Raw genomic sequence first — 14,030 nt, 5'->3', positions numbered from 1 at the left:
AGTCCCTACCAAGGTCCTCGTAGCTTTGTGAAAGCTTTTCCATACTGTTGACTAGTTGGGTTTGGAATAAATCAAAGCCATTAAACTCATACAGATTCTGTATTCTTTCCTAGGGATGCCATAAGAAGTTATACAGACTTAGTAGCTTAAAACATCAGAAGCTTAAGCCTTATAATTCTGGAGGCCAGAAGCCCAGAATTAAAGCATCAGCAGTTACTTGCTCCTTCTGAAGGCTCTAAGGGAGAATCTGTTCCATGCTTCTCCCTTCGCTTCTGGCGGCTGCTGACAATTCCTGACATTCCTTGGCCTGTAGATGCTTCACTTCAGTCGATGCCTCTGTCTGCACATGGCCTTCTCCCCTGTGCATAATTTATATACCACTTGAATCCAGACCAATGGCTCTGGATTTCTCTGCGAGGTCTTTTGACCAGATACAAAGATTCCCAGCTCTAAAATATATTTTTCATGTTTGTTAGTGGATATTAGGTACTGGAAGATGGATTTTGTTTAAGGTGGGAAATTAATTTTAAAACAGTGTATGATGTTTTTTTCATAATTCTTGTTTCCAGGAAGTTAGTGTTAAAGTAAGTAATCACGATGACCTTGAGCAATTCGCTAACCTTCTAGTTTCCTCATTTGTAAAACAGATTGGATGAGGCAAGCTCTGTGTCATTTTCAGCTCTAAAACTCTTATTACTGTGATTTCTGGAAAACAGGGGTTACCCTTTGTGACAAAAGGTTTCAAGTTGGCTTAATAAACTGAAAATGTACAACTCTTGACTAAGAAGACAGATTATGATTCATGAATCTGAAAATCTGAAAAATTCTACCCTTTTGTTCACCTTTGACAGGATGTAGAGACTAAGCTGTTTGGTTTTTTTTTTTAAAGACTTTATTTATTTGAGAGACAGATAATGAGAGAGAGAGAGCACATGAGAAAGGGGAGGGTCAGAGGGCGAAGCAGACTCCCCGCTGAGCAGGGAGCCCAACGTGGGACTCGATCCAGGGACTGCAGGATCATGACCTGAGCCGAAGGCAGTCGCTTAACCAACTGAGCCATCCAGGCGCCGGAGACTTAGCTGTTTGTAACACGTTCCCACCCTCTTCTTGGTTACTCACATAGTATAAGATACTACAGGACTGGCATCTATTTGGCTCTCAAATATTTGTTATGTGAATGAATGAATATACTTATGTCACATACCATTATTGGGAACAAGTAATGCAATATCTTTCCAGTATGATCATCTAGTAAGTGTAGGCCTTTAAGATTCCTCCTGAAGATTCTTATTGATGTTATTATTAAAGGCTCCACGCCCACCATGGGGCTTGAACTCACAACCCTGAGATTAAGAGTTGCAAGTTCTACTGACTGAGCCAGCCAGGCAACCCCCCTGAATATTATTTTTAAAGATGGTGGCCCTGTTTTAGGATTGCTTTCTGGAGCAGTTTCCATATGTATGATGTGGGTGGCCGCTGAGGACTGGGCTCCAGGGCTTGTGCTCTAAACACCACAGCAAAATGTGCATTTTTTCGGGTTGGGGGGAGGTCTGTGATCTTGTCCCAAGTAGCGCTTGGTCAGATGCTTTTCTGTTGCAGGAGCCCCGTCCCTAATGGGCTGCAGCCACTGTTACCTCCCTTCCTTTGGATTCTTTAGGGACGTTTGTTGGCAGTGCCTCTTTGGGTTTTTCATTTTGTGGAAGAAACAGTCTGCTGACTATCTGGGGTCTTACCTTTTCAGGAGTCCCTTCAGGGAAGGCTAAGGATGAGTTCATTTGCCATTGTTATTAGGAAGAGTCTTCTAAGAAATTTTTTGTGAGAGGGACATTTTGTGGCCTATTTTTGCCATCTTCTTCTTTTTTTAAAAAGATATTTATTTATTTGAGAGAGAGTGAAAGCGAGAGAGATCACAGAGGGAGAGGGAGAAGCAGACTCGCCACTGAGCAGTGAGCCTGACGCAGGGCTTAATCCCAGGACCCTGAGATCATGACCTGAGCCAAAGGCAGCACTCAACCGAATGAGCCACCCAGGCGCCCCTATTTTTGCCATCTTCTTTTAGTTCTTACTCTAATACAAGAAATTTTCATTCTTTAAAACAGGACTCCTTTCTAAAAGTAAGATCTTCTCTAGAATCGGTGGTGGTACAAAATAGGGGTTGCAAACTCAATGTCTATAGAGGCTTAGTGGATAACAAAAAAGCAGACTGTGTTTATGCTCTCCAATTTGTTTTTGGAATACTTGGCCTACTCTGTTTATCTTTGGTTTTCCTTATTCTGGTTCAGATATAGGTATAAAGAAATTGCTCTCCTGTAGGAAAATTAGAAATACAGGTGTGATGATAAATAGCACTAGGTGTACACCCTCAACATTAGACATCAGTAGGTAGTGGTGGGGACTGCAGTGAACTAGACAGGCCATTCTGTCTCTCATGGGTCCCAGCATTGCCCCAGTTTTGGTTTTTCCAAAGCAAGCTAGATTTTTATATGAAATGTTCCTGTTTTTAAACTTTGGTTCAATACAAAAAAATCTGTGTGGCTCAAATAAAACTCATTTTGGGGACAATTGGTTTGCATGTCATCAATTTCAAAGCTCTGATAAGTGTTTGGGGCAATTTGACATATCAGATGGCCTCTGAGGTCATCTCTTTCTATAGGTTGGTCTGGTCTGATCTGGTGTTGGGGTCCTAAGGAAGCTGTGATGTGGAGAGATTGCTCATGTTCATCCTTGCATATGGATATGGGGGAATCCAAGATACATGAAGTAAAAGGCACGTTATAGAATAATACGTACAATTTTATTCTGTTTAACTTTTTTCTAAAAAGATGTGTATGTAAAATTTTAAAAATGCATAAAAGTTTCATAAAAGCAAAAAATAAAGGATACTTAAGAAACTGGTAAAGGTGTTGCTTCTGAGATTGACACTGAATTGGAGGCAAGAAAGGGAACTTCTGCTTTTTTCCCCTCTGTAACACAGAGTAATTTTTGGAAGGTAAAGTGAAAAGAGTCGTTGGGATGTATAATTGCTACATAAAGAGTGTGAGCCTTCAGTGATGACAGTGTTGAGGAAGGATGGAAGCAGTGTGGCCCGGAGTGATCAGGAAGCACTGTTGGAAAGAGATGGGGCCGTGGTGGTTGGGCAGAATCCATTAGGGAAGAGGAAGGCCGCATCCAAAGCCCGGGGGTAGGAAAGCAGGTGTCTTGGGGACTGGGGAACAATTGCATTTGGCAGGATCCGTGGGTAGCGGGAAGTGATGAGAAGGAAGCTTTAGCAGTGAAGGAGGCTGTTGTATTGCAGGAGGTAATGGAATGTTTGCTGTGCTCCAGCATGATCCATCTGGCAACAAGGATGAGGGAGTTTGTAGGCAGGGCCATAGAGTAGGAGCCTCTCATGTGGCCTCTTCTGGCTCCCAGGTAGCTGCCACTGATCCCTGCTAGGGTGTTGCCTGGCAAACGGGGTTTATACCTATATACCTAATGAATAAGCTCATGGTACTTCCTGTTCCTCCACTCCCAAGACTGTGGGCTTTGGAAGCTTGCCCACCTCTGCCGCTGCCTGATGTGGTTCCTGTTCGTGTGAAGCCAGCATGTCTTTCCAGACGTTTTGGAGGTTCTGTAGAGCGACTGGCCATTGACTAAAGTGTGGCCGCTAAGAACAGGCCCATACTTTGGAGTCCGGTAGTTCAGGGCTTGAATTCTGACCTTGTCACTGACTGGTTATGTGGTCATAGGATGGCACTTGACCCCTTTGGGCTTCAGTATCCTCTGCAAAATGGGGATAATATGATTTACCTTCTAGGGTTGTACCTGGCAGATTGATACCTAACAAATAGATGTGCCTTCCTTTACTTTTATATTATGGTACCCAGTCTGGCCTGTAGTTATATATTTATATTATTTATGTTTAATATATGAAATATATACTTATCTGTATCTCTTTATGACCATATCAGTCTATGCTGTTGGACTGTAAGCTCCTATTCAGTGGGGATAATATGTTACAATCATTGCTTTACCTCAAAGTGCTCAGAGTGCTAAGTACATAGTAGGGCTAAATGTTGGGTGAGTGGAGTCTGTGTTCTTTAATCTACTCCAGTCTTTACAGCGATTGACTTGTGATTGATTAGGATGTGTCTCTAGGCTAGGGCATATCTCCTGTGTAGTTAAAACAAGTTTTGTCAAGCCAAATGCCCTTGTTAGGATGATGTATCAAGATGGCTTGTGAGTCATTTCTTATTTCATTCCACTGTGGCACATCTATAGTTTGTGGGCCTTGATGTTCATACAATTTAGGAGGTCTTCTTTAAAATCATATAAAATTGCAGAAGGCATGTAAACACAGCACTAGAGCTCTTTCCAGGGCCTTAGAAGGGGCTTTTGGAAGTGAGGGGTGCTAATGCTTGAACTTCATCGGTTTCAAGTAAACCATCTCTGTATTTCAAGATTCACAGAACACTCACTGTAGGCAGTAGGAGGAGTTATGAAGGATAAGGAGATTTCTTTTTTTTTTTTAAATTTATTTATTTGAGAGAGACAGGAGAGAGCACAGCAGTGAGGAGAGGGAGAAGCAGGCTCCCCGCTGAGCAGGGAGCCCAACAGATGTAGGGCTCAATCCCGGGACTCTGGGATCATGACCCAAGCCAAAGGCAGACACTTAACTGACTGAGCCACCCAGGCGCCCGGATAAGGAGATTTCTAAAAGGGAAAAAATGGTGGCAATGAATACAGGTTTTAGTAAAACTGTCCTCCCAAATAGGCTCAGAAGAAAATCCCCTATATGTTTTTTTGTTTTTTTTTCATTAAATAAATATCGAGCACCTGTGGTGGACCAGGCACTATGTACGCATTGGAACATAGCTGTGAAAACAGAAGTCCTTGTCCCACGGAGCTTATATTTCAAGTGGTCCCCTGCATCATGACTTGTAGACCTACTTAGACTGCAGTGAAGAGCCACAGTACTGATCTGAGGCTGTGGCAGTAAAGGCACTTTGATGCCCTAGTTTCCCTTTCTGACTCCTCTCCAGGCCTGTTCTGAGAGGGAGAGCCATATAGTTCAACCTATGGTAAGAGGACCTGAGCCATCCCAAGCAGTGATGAAAGACTCATGGCCGGTTCCCTGAGGGAGTGGGGATGGGGGCTTGGGACTGCTCAGGCCCTTCCCTGCCCTGCCGGTGGGACAGAGTAAGAAAGGAACCATCACCTTCCCACCAAAGGCTCTGTTTTAAGACTGATTTCAGCCACAGAGGTAGCACAGCAAAACTGAAGGAGCAATTCATTCAGACTCCAGAGCCCATAAACAGAGGTGTTTCCTATGTCCTGCTTCCGGAGGGGCAGCTAACCCCACAGTCTCCAGGAATAGCAGTCAGGAGACCTGAAGCGTCTACCTCACTGTTTACCCCCAGCCTGTGCTCCGCTTGGCCGCAGCGGGGCGGTGACTCAGAGCTGGAGCTGTGTTCCTGTGTTGTTGCCAGATTTTGCGTGGGGGTTGGGGAAGAGGGAGAATGAATGAGTAGGAGCAAGTGGCTGCTGGATTTGTAACACCTTCGGAAGCAGCTGCTGGAGAACCGAAATTGAGAGTAGGCGGGCTGTGAGCCTCCGCCTCACCTCTTGCAGGCAGCGGGGCCCTCCTTCCCTGTCTGACCGGAACCCGGGTTTTCATAAGGCCGAGGCTGGGGAAGAAGACACAGTCCTTCTGAACATGGAGCTCAAGGAGAGAGTGAGTGTGTCTGCCACCTTTCCCAGCGAGATTGGGAGAGCAGGTTAGTCCTGTGCGGGTTTCACAGGGACTCCCTTCACTGTGATATATTCTGATTCATGAAGGTCAAGTAATGACTGAAGGGGGTTTTCAATGGCTTGGTTGGGAGTGCCTGTAGTTAAAAAGAAAGAAAGAAAAGAAACCCAAAAACCAAACAGTCCAATTTAATTGAGAATAAATAGGACGAAAATATCATTAACTACACCTCCCTGATATCATTACAAAGGATTTTCTGTTGGCAAGTGAGATTGGGGAGGAGTGTTCTGCCTCGTTCCTTTGTGTTTTAATTATGTGTAGTGTCGTTCCAGTTCAGTCTGTGTCTCGGGCAGTAGTCAGAGATGAACCTCCGCGTCTCAGGATGTGATAGTTGGAAGATCCCTACAGTATCACTTGGTCCATCCTTCTCATTTTACAGTGGAACCTGACTCGTTAAACAGAAGCATAGAACTGGGTATTCTCTGAGGTTGAAAATGTTTCCTGTGAAGTTTCAAAACTTCTGTAGAGTGTGCATCCCTGACTCGGTGCAGCTTGCTAGGGAGGCTGTTTTTCTTGGGCTGTGCTTTCTGAATGTTGGGGCTTGACCCAGTGAGGGACAGAAGTGGGGCTGAAGGCAGGCGCCTACTGATCTTAAAGTACTTGGCCTGGCAGGCACGTTCCTTAAATAGAAGTTCAAACAGGAGGCTAGGTAGAGGGCCTTAATTCAAAAGAAGAAAATGTGTTCTTGAGCCTCTGTCCTATGGCAGGTGAATAATACTGGCGTTTGCAACACGGAAAAAGGCAAAACAACTCTGTTAGTGTGGGGTTTTAGAGCTGGCAAAAGAAAACTCTAGCAGGCACTAAACGTGGAGTGCTGCAGGCCAGGCCCATTATCGGGACTCGAAAACAATCTTGCAAGGTTGGAATTGTCTTCTCTTTTTGCAGATAAAGAATCTAGCACTCAGAAAGGTCAGTAACTCTTTCAAGGTTGTGCACCGCCAAGTGTGCAGCCGAGCTGGGGTTTGAACTGCAGTCATCATGACTCTGAACAGCAGCATGGGGTTCATGCTTGGCAGGCTTCATGTGGCCTTTGCATTGGACAGATGAGAAAACCAAGACCCAGAAAGGCTGAGTGTTTGCTGGGGGTGTGGAACTGGTAGTAACAAGGCTGGTACCTTGGCTCCTAGTACATTGCTTCTCTGCCAACTTTCTTAAAAAAAAAAAAAATTGGAGCAGGAGGCTATCTGGGTTTGATTTCCTCATTCTTTTGGGAGTTTGGCTTTAATCTTTTCATGGTTCTTGAGGTCCTATGAAGTCAAAATTAAAATTCCCTATCAACCATGTAGGAATCCTAAGTACTAGGGCCCCATGTGAGAGCTTAGGAAGAAGGCAGGTCTTACACATGGGTTAGTGGGTCAGAGGAGGTAATTTATGAAATGAGTTGGCCACTGAGTGGATCTCAAAACATCTGCAGCACCTAATGAAATATAGAGCTTTTCAAATTATGCCAGAAGACTTGAGTCTGTGAAATCCAGAGTTTGGAAAGGACAGCTCTCTTTGCAAGATACGTGAGCTTTGAGTTTGCTCAGTTAATTTTGTGACTCCTTTATGCCCAGCTCTGTCTGTGCCAGGCTCTGCCCCTTTAGTGCCTTCGGGTGAAAAGAGCAGGACTGACTGTCCCTTCAGGTAGTAGGTCTGGTGTTAGGCTGGATTTCAGTGTCTCTGCTTAATTGGGTGTGTGAGTGAAAACCAGGTGTGGACAGCGTGGGAGTGGGGAAGGCCGTTCCTTGGTCTGTGCCATGCTCCTCAGGGCTGCTCAGTGTCCCAGCCTGCATGTAGGAGCCTTTATCAGGCCTGCAGACCCCTGTCTCCCCCACTGTCTCTGGGGGAGCCTTGACAGGTTGGGCTACTGTGATCAGAAAATGAGGTGGGTTCTGCACAGCCTGTCCCTGAAAGTGATGTGTGTTTGTGCTTAGGCTATTGAGATAAAGGAGTTCAAGTGCCTGCTCCATGGGTATTACTGTTCTGTGCTGCAGGAGATACATGAGAAATAAGTGAATGACAGCTCCCAGCCCTCCAGGAACTTAGACTCTCACTGGAGGGAGGCGGGGAGAGAAAAAACACACATGAAGTAAGTAGAGAGCAATAGAAGAGAGAGCATATAATCAGTCACCAAATTATAGGTTTCGTACCAAATACTCTCCCAGTTCACAAAAGGGAGATACAGGTGATGTTTGTATTATCCTCCTGTGTGTTTTTAATCACCCAGTAATTTCCTCTCGGGTGTTTGCATTCCATTCTTTGATTCTCTCTGTTGAGTGTATTAACCTAACCTCCTTTCCGTGGGGGTAGGAGGGGGGGTTTCAGGGGAGGGCTAATTTCTCCAAATTATATTGTAACACAGTTGAGAGAGAGCCAGGGATGAAGCGTTCTTGGCATGTTGTTGTCTCATCCTTCTTTCTTTTGTCACTAAGAGCACAAGCCATTGCCCTTTGATGACTTATGACCCTTTAGATTCTTGTCTCTTTGTTACTTTTGCCCAGACTTCTGTAGGTGTTAGCTAGCCTATTTGGAGGCATGGCCTCACTTGAGGTAGTCATTTCTCATTCATTTATTCAGCAAATATAACAGTGCCAGACACTGGTATAAGCCGATAAGGGCAGTGAAAAGACAGACAAGGTCCACGCTGTCCTGGAATACATATTTTAGGGAGCCTGACAATAGTCAAAACACGTAAGTAAGAGAAATGACAGTAATGGTTAAAATAGGGTGACATGATATGAAGTGACTGGGAGCCTATTTCATTGAGTGGTTGGGAAGGGTTCTGAGATGGTGGTCGTTGTGCCAAGGTCTGAATGATAAGGAGCCAGTTATACGAGTATGAGGGAAAGAGCTTCCAGGTGGAAAGACTAGGTAATACAAAGATGGTTAAGTTGGGAAGAGTTTGGTGTTCAAGGAGCAGAAAGGAGGCCAGTGTGGCTGGGGAGGGATGGGGAAGGAGAAGACGTCCATTGTATAAGAAGGTGATGTAGCTGGTCAGGGGTCAAGTCACCTAGAGTCAAGCCAAGGTAAAGAGCTTGAATTTTACTCTATGATGTGAAGCTGTTGCCGGGTTTCAAGGAGGAATGTGACATGATTTAACTTCCATTGGAAGAGACCCATCAGGCTTCCAGTGAGGAGAGTAGGTGGTACAAAGGCCAAGGTGGAAGCAGAAAGAACAGTTAGGCTGTTGCTAGAGATGATTGGGTGCTGGCTGTAGGACTGTAGAGATGTCTTGGAGATAGAGGCACCAGGGCTTGCTAACAGTGTGTGTGTGGAGGTTAAGGTAGAGCAGAGAATGGAGAGTGACTCCCGGGTTGCTGGGTAGTGATGCTGTTAATGGAAATAGGGAAGTCGGGAGAAGGAATATGGGGTTTGGTGGAATTCGGGGGGGGGGAGGAGGCTCATTTTGTTTTTGCTCTGTTAAAATGTGGTTTCCTAGTAGTTATTGTGGTGGTCAAGGGACATACTCAACTGAGTACCTTCAGTATGCCAGGCATTGTGCAAGCTTCTTTCATGTGTGTCCCTCATGTACCCTCACAACTCTTTGGAAGGATATTATTACTATTCCCTGTTTGCAGATGAAGAAATGAGGCTCAGAGAGGTGAGGTGGCTTGCTCTGGTTTGAACCCAGGTCTTCAGGCAGACACTGAAAGAGGCAGGTTAGTGCAGTGTTGATTGCTTTCACTTGGAGAGAGGATGGGGATCCTATGTTGGCTCATCAAGGCCCAATTCCCATGATTTCTGAAGAAGGGCCTGTCAGAGGAATGCCCATGTACAATGAGCTGTTGAAAATCTTGACATTTCCAAAATAGTGCAAGCTCTAAAGACCATTTCAGTAAGATTCTCAGTCCCTTTAGGAAACGCCACATGAACAACAGTGATAGTTTGTATTAAACAAGCCATTTTATAAAAGTGTTAAATAAAATAAAAGGAACTTGGAAATGTTGAGGGACTGTAGAGATGCTGCTTCAGCCTTTGGTTGTCACCTCTTTACTCTGTGGCCCAAGTAGGAACTAAAGAAGATAGGGAGGCAATTTCTTGTGTTCTTGGAATTTCAGTTACCAATTTGGGGACCTATAGGAGCATTATTAGGTTACCCACAGTCCTTGGTTTTCTTGAGACACTGGGTTTTAGAACAAAGACAGTAAGTGCCTTAACAAGCCTGGAGGCAGTGCTGAATGTGGCATCAGGCCTGCAAGGTGACACGCTTGCCGTATTCAGGGAGCTGCACTGAGGAGCCTGAGGGGCCAGAGGGGCATATGCTGCCGAGCATACCAATGAGAAAGCCTTAAGCTTTCAGGCTAGATCCTTCTTATATTTTAAGCTGTTTCTTCTCTTTATAGCTGGGCCAGATAAGAGCTCATGCTGACTGTGCAGATTTGTCCCACACTCAGCATACCAATACCACCCCTGTCCGAAAACCAGATTTGTCAGGGTGCTCTGACCTCCACTCGTGAGCACCATTCACATAACTCCAGAACTTCTTGCTATGCCAAAAGAAATTGCCATGCTAAGTCATTGGAACCTTTTATGTTTAACCGACCGGAGTATTACTGCTCACATTATGGTCAAAATCTGTAGGAATGGAAAATTAATCTTGCAAAAATGTTGCAAGAAACTGTAGGACTCGTTTACATCTCGACGAGTCCTGTCAATGGTTGTAGGTGGGCTCCTCCTTATATTGAGCTCAAATCGGTTTCCACTGCTCCCTGGCCCTCATTCTCTCCTCTTGTCAAATCTCTCGTGTTTGCTGTTGGACGTCTTTAGGGCCTAACCCAAGCCCTTCTGGGCCCCGGCCTTGTGAAGACGTGCTTATTTTTGTGGATGGTTATGTATGGCCGCTTTCAGGGGGATAATCCTTCCCTGTAACCTTCTGTGTGCCCTAGTCCTCTCCCAGGTGAGATTGGCTGCCATTCAACTTAGAGGGGCTGTTCTTAGAGGAAGAGCAGGATCTGAAAATAAAGCCTAGCTTGTGTTTTACCTCATTTGCCAGGTTACTTTTTCAGTAGCCTGAAGAGAGACAGAAGCCCTTGTATGGAGGAAAGAGCGTTTCTGTGCTCCCTTGAAACCGGCCACCTGGCTCCCAGCCGGGCCATCTCCATCACCACCAAGGAGCAAGGTGGCGATTCAGGTTTAAGAACAGGTATTTCAGGGGATTTGTCTGTGCATGTTAAATGTGTCTTGAGACACGGTGATAGGACATGGGATTCTTCATGGATTTCAGAAAATCAGGAAATGGAGCAGGGTGGGGGCTTTTGGGCTGAGGTCGGGAATACCAGGTAAAGTCAGAGGACTTTGCAATCTCCAAATGGGTGTGGGGTTCCAGCATTTACTACGCAGCCTTTGTTTGGTGAGGGTGAGCTTGGGTTAGTAGAAGGAGACCAGAAGGGTGGTGGAATGCAGGAATGCAGAAGTCAACTGTCATTGTGGACAAGTCACCTACCCTTCCTGGGTCTCACTTTCCTAACCTGTGGTCTGGTGTGATGAAACACAGCCTGCCATACTGGGTATTTGGGAAGACTGAATTAAATAACCCAAGTACCTAATACTTCTTTTGCTCAAAAAGGGCTGAACCAGAAACTCTGCACGCTGGGCAAACTTGATCAGAAATAATCATGTTTTAAGACCTCAGTATTCAGGAGGTATTATTCTGGTTTATCTCTTTTCTCAATGTATGAGTCCCTTTTCCCCCCCTTTATTTAGTGTTCCAGTAACATCATATAATCCAGATCGTCAGTTTCCTTATGTGTAACATGGGAATAAAAATAACAGCCCTGCTTATCTCAGAGGATACTTGGGAGGGTCAGATACAGTGATGAATATGACCATACTTAAAGCTTCATGGAAATTCAGGAAATGGTAATGGTGATATTTTTTGGCAAAAAGGGCAGCATCTATATTAGGGAAGAAAGGTTGGGGAGCTGCATCTAGATCTGATCAAAGAACAGCTATATTTTTGTCCACTTTAAAAATCTATGTATCTTCTAATGTTAGAATGTAAACTTCATCTTAGAGTCTAAACCTTTCAGCTCAGGATTTATTTACCCAAAACTCTAGGCTTATTTAAGCTGGTATAAGTTGGGTGTGGTGAGCCCAGGAGTTGCTATCAAGGTCATACAATGTATATGAAGTGGTTGCTGGATGCTGGATGCTGCTCCAGGCATATAGAAGATTCGCTCTTTGCGCGTATCAGAGATCCTCCTAGCTGACCTTGGATTAGGATCAACAGTTGTTTGGGGGCTACTGAGTGCCACACAGGTGCTGTCATTCAGAACTTTGGTTCTGGGCACAACAGAAGGAGGGAGGTGCAGAGGAAAAGAGAGAGGGAGTAGCAGTGGATGCTGATGGTGCTGTTTTTCTGATGCTTTGTCTTTAGGGATTTCTGGTCGTGGCCAGGAACCTGTGAGCCCCACAGACTCCTAAGCAAAGGGGACAGCAGGTTATCATGCAAAAAGAGCATCAAATCTACAAATAGAAGACTAGAATTTATGTCCCAGTCTTATCACTTATTGATGACATTATCTTAAGCAAGTCACTTAACCTCTCTGAGCCATTTCCTCATTCATAAAATGGGGATTGACATTGTTACATAATAGTAAGAGGTGTAAGGAAAGGTTTTGTAGACTGTAGAGTCCTTGAGAGGTAACTGGATAGTGGTGGTGTTGCTTCATTATTATTCCCATTATGAGCAGGGCATTTTTTTTTTTCTACAGGTGAAAATGAGGCAGGCTTAGAGTTTGTGTTTTCAGAATTCCCTGGTGAATGGAAGTGACTCTCTAAAAGGAGCTGGGTATTAAAAAAAAGAAAGAAGAATAAACGGAAGCTGGGTATAAATAAAGTCTAACCCTTGAACATGGTGCAAGGATTTCTGGACCAGATGTTACCGGGGCCTGCTTCTCATCCTTATCTAGATGCCCGTGCCTTAACCCTGCTTTTGGTGAAGATCAGGTCCCTGTCTGCCAGACGGAGTCTTGGGATTCCATGGGCTTGCTTCAAACCTGGAGCTGGGAATTTGGAAGCTGGAGCGGTTGGGAGGGGTAAAAGGGTGGCGGGGGTTGTGCACAATCACAGGGCCAGCTCACCCCAGCCACCCGAACACAGGACACTCTGGCCAGGCCCCAGGGCAGAGTAAGAAAAACTTTGTAGGTATAGAGAGTTTTTTCTTTTTTAACCTTTATACTATACTCATTAAACCTACTAATCTCTGGGGTGGCCTTGTGCTCGCTTTGGAGATGGGGCTAATACTTTAACACTAGCAAAATGAGATGATAGAGTGACTCTGACAGTGAAAGCATTTTAACCATCTGTATTAGGAGCCTTAAAAAATGACCGTGCCCTTTGAGTAAGTAATTTTACCTCTGGGACCTTAACCCAAGGAGATAATTTGAATTGCAGGAAGAGTCTGTACTAAAAGATGTATAATGCACCTAAAACATCCAGCATTACATGAATGTAAATCTTTTCTAGAACGTAAGCACCATGGGGTAAGGACTTTTGTTCACTCTGTATCTCCAGCACCTAAAGCAGTGCCTGGCACACAGATGGCCAATGAACATTTTTTAAATGGTTATAGACAAATTTACATCCATAGGATAAAACTCTTACTGGTTTCACCCGCTATCTGGAAGTAGAGCATTCTTTTTTTTTATTATTATGTTATGTTAATCACCATACATTACATCATTAGTTTTTGATGTAGTGTTCCATGATTCATTGTTTGCGTATAACATCCAGTGCTCCATGCAGAACGTGCCCTCTTTAATACCCATCACCAGGCTAACCCACCCTCCTCCCCTCTAGAACCCTCAGTTTGTTTTTCAGAGTCCATCGTCTCTCATGGTTCGTCTCCCCCTCCAAAATTCCCCCCTTTGTTTTTCCCTTCCTATTATCTTCTTCTTCTTTTTTTTTTTTTTAACATATAATGTATTATTTGTTTCAGAGGTACAGGTCTGTGATTCAACAGTCTTACACAATTCACAGCGCTCACCATAGCACATACCCTCCCCAGTGTCTATCAGCCAGCCACCCCATCCCTCCCACCCCCCACCACTCCAGCAACCCTCAGTTTGTTTCCTGAGATTAAGAATTCCTCATATCAGTGAGGTCGTATGATACATGTCTTTCTCTGATTGACTTATTTCGCTCAGCATAACACTCTCCAGTTCCATCCATGTCGTTGCAAATGGCAAGATTTCATTCCTTTTGATGGCTGCATAATATTCCATTGTATATATATACCACATCTTCTTTATCCATTCAT

At 44.6% G+C, this 14,030-nt stretch overlaps 1 protein-coding gene across 20 annotated transcripts in view; it reads left to right on the top strand.

Annotated features, from left to right (window-relative positions):
• PLEKHA7 (pleckstrin homology domain containing A7) overlaps positions 1-14,030 on the top strand; it is a 211,879-nt gene that overhangs the window by 106,109 nt on the left and 91,740 nt on the right. The window contains exon 1 of one of the 20 annotated variants that reach the window (XM_027581337.2): positions 5,526-5,713. The exons of 17 other annotated variants lie outside the window; for them this stretch is intronic. The gene's annotated coding sequence lies outside the window, so the exon portion shown is untranslated. Of the gene's footprint in view, positions 1-5,525; positions 5,757-14,030 lie in introns of those variants that run through there. 2 more of the 20 variants (XM_027581335.2, XM_027581338.2) reach the window with 2 other exon arrangements.

This window comes from Zalophus californianus, chromosome 11 (genome assembly GCF_009762305.2).
Source record: "Zalophus californianus isolate mZalCal1 chromosome 11, mZalCal1.pri.v2, whole genome shotgun sequence".
NCBI classification, from domain to species: domain Eukaryota; kingdom Metazoa; phylum Chordata; class Mammalia; order Carnivora; family Otariidae; genus Zalophus; species Zalophus californianus.
Note: the sequence above shows the minus strand (reverse complement) of the source record. Positions and strands in the feature narration are given on the sequence as shown.